The following is a 6805-nucleotide window of genomic DNA, read 5'->3' as shown; positions in this document are numbered from 1 at the left end:
CTTTTTAATAATTTTTAATTTGCTCATTGGGCTTTCGTTCCACATAGATTGCCATTACCACCCTAGGTGGAGAAAAAGTATTACATGGAATTTTGACAGACAGACTCGGAATCAATAATTTCCCATGGTGTCTTTAATGTAAAATTCAATTTTCGATTCCGTAGACATTAATATTTATTATTTCCTCTATAAATTCAATATATTGGGTAGTGAAGAAGAAAAGTTAAAAAGATATATATCTATATATATATATATATATATATATATATATATCTTAAGATATATATTAACATGATAAATACAATTTGAAGACTTATTTAACTTATTGAGATAAAATAAATATACTTTTTGAAAAAAATTGTTTCTGTTGCACTTATTATAATGATTTTTGTGCCAAAGCCCTGATGAAATTCTGCAAGTTGGGTTCAGACGTTGATCCGCATGTGCATGTCGGTCTGTAACCAAAATATTTTTCGGGCATGATGAATCAAACTGTTATTCGAATTTCAATGAAATTCTCAGAAATTGTGGGGCTCCGAACTTATTTTGTTGATCCGAATTTATGAGATTACGTTCACGACTTTCGCTTCATGTATAATGTACTAATGTATTTTCCTCTACACTTCCTCTTTACTTAAATAGCTCCTACCATTTTACTTAATGGTCGAGAAAAACTTGAGTAGACATGGTCGAGTATATATTTGTAGCTTGTCCATACCGTAAACAAAACTCAACATAACTTTGTTTCATCAATGGTGTAACCTATTAATCGACATGGTGTAACATATAAATATAGATAATTATGTAGGGAATAGAAATATACAGTAAAAAGATAATTTTCAGGAATGAAAATAATAGGATAATGTTGTAAATGATGGATAATGTGATAAGGTTATACACATTGTATAACTTTTTTTTTTTTACAATAATTTTTGGTTCTTCAAAAGCTGAGTCATTTTTTTCCATATAAAAATGATTTATGGATGAACAGTCGATAGATACAAGTATGTATATATGTATATATAGTTGACCGTAAAAATTGATATATAGGAAGATGGTCAGGGTTGCGGTCAAAGGAGAAACAAAAATAGTTTCGCCCCACTTTGTAGGGCTTCATCAAGCCTGTTCAAAGCAAACGGGTGAACAGCCTATCTCCGTATCTATCAAATGTATCTCGTTTGCTCCGAACAGCCCTGATGAAGCCCTGCAAAGTGGGGAGAAACGTCGGAAAATAGATAGTTGTAAATTATTTTTGTTTCTCCTTTGACCGCAACCCTGACCATCTTCCTTTAGATACAAGTATGTAGATTTACATTTTATTAAAGATATGATTTTTAATATTTTTTCTTGATTGGTCCTCAGTCCGACATCCTTTGGTTCATTATCCTAGGCCTAGCACTCAATAAGGATGTGCAGTAGGCACTCCACAAGAGATACGAACAGTGGTGTCCCTCTTGTCATAAGGTACTCATGTGTCTAAAGTGTCCTACATTGAGACGGGCCATTACACATATCTTCTCATCTTGGTGTTTGTGTAGGTTTTTTTCGAATAGAGACTACAACTGATTCAATAATCTTAAGTTTATAGTCCCGTTGTTTACACCAAATTTACCGTTCTTATTCGAGTTCCTTCTCTCTGACCCATGAAACTATTTGTTTTTTGAATGCAGTAGTTAATATTATACCGTCATAGACCGTTTTTTGACCTAGTATCAGCAAGTTCATTCTTTTTGATGCCACAGGGACAGGCAGCAACAAAAATTGGACTACAAATGTATTCTGTGAAAAAGTGTTTTTCAGACCTGTGAGAACTGAATTTGAACTATACACACATATCTCTCTTTTCTTTCAATTTTCAGTTTTCCTATTACTCGATTAATTGCTAACAGTCCAGCATGTAGCGAGAAAGAGCATGATGGAATACATTTGTACACCTTCTCAAATAATTAAAGCACCTACTCCATCTTATTTCCAAACAATGATGGAAAACGTTAACATAAAGAATTATATTTTAAAGATAAAAGTATGATACGAATATTAATGATGTGAAGATTATGGACCATGGATTATGTAGATAAGAAGATGGCTGGGAGAGCGGTCCGTGTAGAATACAAATAAATAAAAACATATTTATTAGTGCCAACATTTCGGCCAGAATTTCTAGCCTTCATCAGGGCTAAAAACAAAAAAATAAGATAACAACCAATTAATAAAAGGAACTGCATAATAACTAGACAGATAATTTAGTTACAACAGTAGCATTAGAGAAAATTAATTGTGTCATATTACAAGAGTATTAAAAATGTATGGGAATATAGTGATATTAAAATTAAAAATTAAAAACTGTTATATATCATGTATTGGTTATTTTCACCAGATATTATTATTGCCATACTTACTAATTACTACTTTTGTTTCTCTTGACTTTATATTTTGTCTCTTTTTTTTCTAGTCTTTTAAGTGCTTTAATTTAAATTATTATTATTAAATCGAACTATTCATATTTCTTTGTTTCTTTTGCATTATATAACTTTATATTTTTATTTCCTTGAATATGTTATTTTATCTACTTATCTAATTACCTGTATATTCGTTTTATTTCCCACTTCGTTCATTGCTTTATTTTGATTTTAATAATTTTCATTTTGTATATATATTTACGAACTAGATTTTCATATGTATTTTATTATTTTTTTTATTTGTTCTTTCCTGCTACTTAATGTTAATGTTATTCTTCTCACAGTCTCTAACTTCCAATAATACTTAAATTATTCCTGTTTGTCAACTCTATTTATTTATCCATAATGTTAGCTATTTTCTTATTTTCTAATAATTCTGTATATCCTTTTATTCATTGGTTGTTATCTTGTTTTAGCCCTGGTGAAGGCTAAAAATTGTGGCCATAACGTTGACACTAATAAATGAGTTTTAACATATTTGTTTTCTACCCAATGCACTCCCAACCATCTTCTCCTTAGAAAGAATGTTAGAAAAAATATGTTAGAAAAAATATGAAAATTTCAATTAAATCTTTATTCGAAAACTACAAAACCAAAAGGACATAATTGTGTTTAGGTGTCTCACAACCTGCTCATTTCTAGGTATGTGACCATTTTTTGAGAGAAAAGTACAACCGAGCTTTATGTTTAATGTCTCAAGTTACCCAGTAATATCCTTTGAGTGTTTTGAAAATATTTGGGTAAATTTATTACAACTGAGCAATATGTTTAAAGACACATACAGTGTCATCTCGTAACGTAGAACGGATGGGTTATATTTCGTGGTAATATATATTTTTTTAATTGTTATAGTTTATTATTTTATTTTTATAAAAATGAAAAATAATTTGTTATTGAAACAATTTTGGAATACAAAATAAGAGTTCTTTTCAGTTATTCGTATAGTAATCCCACTTCCTCTTAAAAGTTATCATTTTATAGACCTGTCCAATCATGAATGGCATCCTACATTTAGTCCACTAGTGTCTCTGTGGCCCCCAGCGAAGAGAGATGGAGAGATAGGGAGGGATAAAGAGCGAGATGGAGAGATAGGGAGGGATAAAGAGCGAGATGGAACAGGTTCGGGAAGGAGTGCGGAGGCGCCACTGCCCATCCATTAGCGTAAAAATAATTCCCCGGGAAATGGTATTTATAATAATCAATAGGCCGGAGATAAAAGATGAAGGATATCCAGCGATGTTTATCGAAGAACGCTATTTCATTTTAATTTATTTTCAGAGTTATCTTTACAATCTAGCCGGCTTCATCGATCGCCTTACAAATTTGGAAGTGGTTTGAGACCATTGGTCAGTATCTATTAGCTGGTCATTAGTCCGGGTTTCAATGAATATTTCATTGTGACTAATCCATTTCCCAAAAGGAATTTCGGGAGATATCTATGTTGCAATGATCTACTAATCACAACAGGTGTCTCTTAGATCACCTTTCATAATTACAAAATTACAATGCAATTTACATATAAAGTTGAAAATATATCTGCCCTGTCTTTTTTTCGTAGATGTGACCTAGTTATACTGACATGTAAACTTGGACTTTACATGTCAGTTTCTCACAGATAACCAAGTTCGTATGACTAACAGAATCATATTTTTTTACGGCCCACACATCGGTCAAAACGTTGGTATAATAAAAAGAATGTAATAAAGACTACTGATTATTTTCTCCAATAAAAAAATAAAATAGAGAATGAATTTCTTAATAATTGGCACATTAAAAAAAAACTCTTTAGCTTCACTTCAGTTTTATATTAAACGATTTATCTTATAAATATGATTTGGAATTATCTCTGTTAAAAATTTCTCATGACTTACAGTAATAAAGAAGTAAATGATATAATAATTTTAAAATTCCTTTGAACCTGCCCCGTAGTAATGACCTCAAGCGTTAAATTCTCCAGGACCACTCGACATTTCTCCAGAAGCCGAAGCTCGACGAAGCGATCAGCTGGAGCTCCTGAGGAATTGCCAGGCCAGGATTCCAGGCTATAATGGCGGCGGGTCCTTTTTCTTGACACCTGAAGAAATCCTTCCGCTGGGCTATTACAGTAAATGTCAGGGCGCTATATATGGCCATTCTGCTTCGCAAGGCCCTTCCAGATATTCCGAATATCCGCCACATCCAGCCTGATAATTGCTCCTGCTTCCAGGAGGGTCGTAAAATCGGGAGCGGAGTATCAGTCAGGCATTGGAAGAGAGCTAGGTACAGAAAACAAGGATCAATTAGAAGGAGATTTACCTTCAAGAAATACAAACCTTTCTAGAAGGAAATGTGATAAAGAATGGAATCAAATTAACAATCAAACATATGAAAAATCAATTCTAAACTATCGAATTTTAATTTTTCTTGGACCCCTAAAAAGTCTTAATTAATATAAATATAAAATTTTATTTCAACATCTTATTATGTCACCATAAACCCGTCTAGAACTATTCCAGGCCCTGAAAGAAATAAACGTTCCGAAGATGACTATGACTGGTTCCGTATCGGACTCCTTCGACACTAATTGTGGCGTGAGACAAGATGACGATCTCGCATATCTCCTTTTTAATTTTCCAAGGGAGAGGGCTGTATGCGAGTCAGGTATTCAACTTCCACAGTACAATCCAGCTATTAGGGTACGCCTACGATATTGACATTATTACCCGATCGGAACGAAGCCTGAGAGTCATTCCTTGTTCTAGATAGTACAAATGCCGATGACATAAGTGTAGCGAATCTTCCTTAATTGCATCCCATTGCATAAGACCCTTGAAGAATTTTGTCAACAATTGGAATATTAAAATTAACTCCAGCAAATTTTATCAATTTAAATTTATTCATCCTTTGACTTCCAGCTATACAGTATCCTTTGATAATATTTCACTAATCTCTATCGAATAGATTACACTTATACACATTATACTTCGATTACATAAAGTCTGACTGTTACAACACTTACTAGGCAAACGGTTCAAGCTTCTAGTTAATTTCACAATACTCATTTACAAGACTATAATATGGCCTACTTAGAATTATAAAGTTGATCTTTGGAGCTCCACTAAACCATTTAATTCCTGTCGTATCCGATCATTACAACCCGAAATACTTCGTAAAATTCTCAACACTCCTTACTTTATCTCCAATTATCCATAAAGATCATTTTTAGGCGATCTATCCCTAACCACAAATCAGATCTTCATCATGCTCCCTCTTCTAATCGTGATAATTATCCGAGATGCCAAAAAAGAGGCCTCGAGACCTTCCAATATAGAGATTTTATTAGAGTGCTACCAGTAGTTTCTTTACCAATATTTAATTTTACTATACCGCAATAAATACATTTACTAGTATTTGAATTTAAATACAGTTGTAATATTCAAAAGGGAAAAAAAATTAATTTTACTATTTCTGAATAAATTAGCCGAACTGAATAAAAATCCCTCTCAGATTAGGCCTAATTAAATATAAAAGTTTTATTACAAGGGAAAAAAATAACAAGAAGCTAAACAACTTCCCTCGTTCACCTAATTTATAATAACAGAAACCCCCTGAAGAAGTTTTTGTTATTTAGTCTTTTTCGTCTTCCCTCGGCAATGTTTTACCTTTAACCCGGGCCACTTAGGAGAAAATTAAACTAAGAGGGAAAAAGTTCCTAACCATTCTCAACATCAATTTCATTCTTGGAGAGATAAGAAATTCAGTCGGCATGCAAATAGGAAGCTATTACCGACGGACGCTTGTTAGGCGGTAGGGGAACTTCTCTTTCCCAAACCAGGGGAATTATAAATATTTGGAAGGAACGCTTCGTTACGCTCGAGAACCAGATAGGAAGGGAGTTAGCGAGGTTGGCAGAATTCTAGGCATTTTATGCTACGTGGAATAGCAAAATCTGCATATCACATGACTGATAAGAAGGTATTTTCATGCTATAATAACCTGAAAACAAAATGCAAAAATGTAAAAAAAAAAAAAAAGAAAAACTAAATTAACTTAGTACTTTTTGCTAACCTAACGTATGAAAAATTAATTTCTTTGAATTTAATTAATTTTATGACTATCATTGTATTAATCCTGCTTTCATGATCGCTATAGGTAAGGCCCAATCCATTCAAGAAAATTACACGTGCAGTTTTACGAATATTTTCCCCCCTTGTTAATGGTCTATTTATATTAATTGTCCGAATTTTTTTTTAATAATTAACTAAAATGTCCTTATGGATCACTTGCTCTCCTTAATTATAAATTATAAACTATAATTAATTATAAATTATCAGAGATTAATAAATCAGCGATTATTATTAAATAAG

General features: G+C 32.5%; 1 long non-coding RNA gene across 2 annotated transcripts in view; it reads left to right on the top strand.

Moving 5' to 3' along the window:
- The window catches only part of LOC106678611 (uncharacterized), a 38465-nt gene that overhangs the window by 30263 nt on the left and 1397 nt on the right, over nucleotides 1-6805 (top strand). The gene's annotated exons all lie outside the window — the stretch shown is intronic.

The sequence above is a fragment of the Halyomorpha halys genome, unplaced genomic scaffold, assembly GCF_000696795.3.
Source record: "Halyomorpha halys isolate HHAL.00 unplaced genomic scaffold, Hhal_1.1 Scaffold149.1, whole genome shotgun sequence".
In the NCBI taxonomy this organism is placed as follows: Eukaryota; Metazoa; Arthropoda; class Insecta; order Hemiptera; family Pentatomidae; genus Halyomorpha; species Halyomorpha halys.
This window is presented reverse-complemented; position numbering and strand designations above follow the sequence as displayed.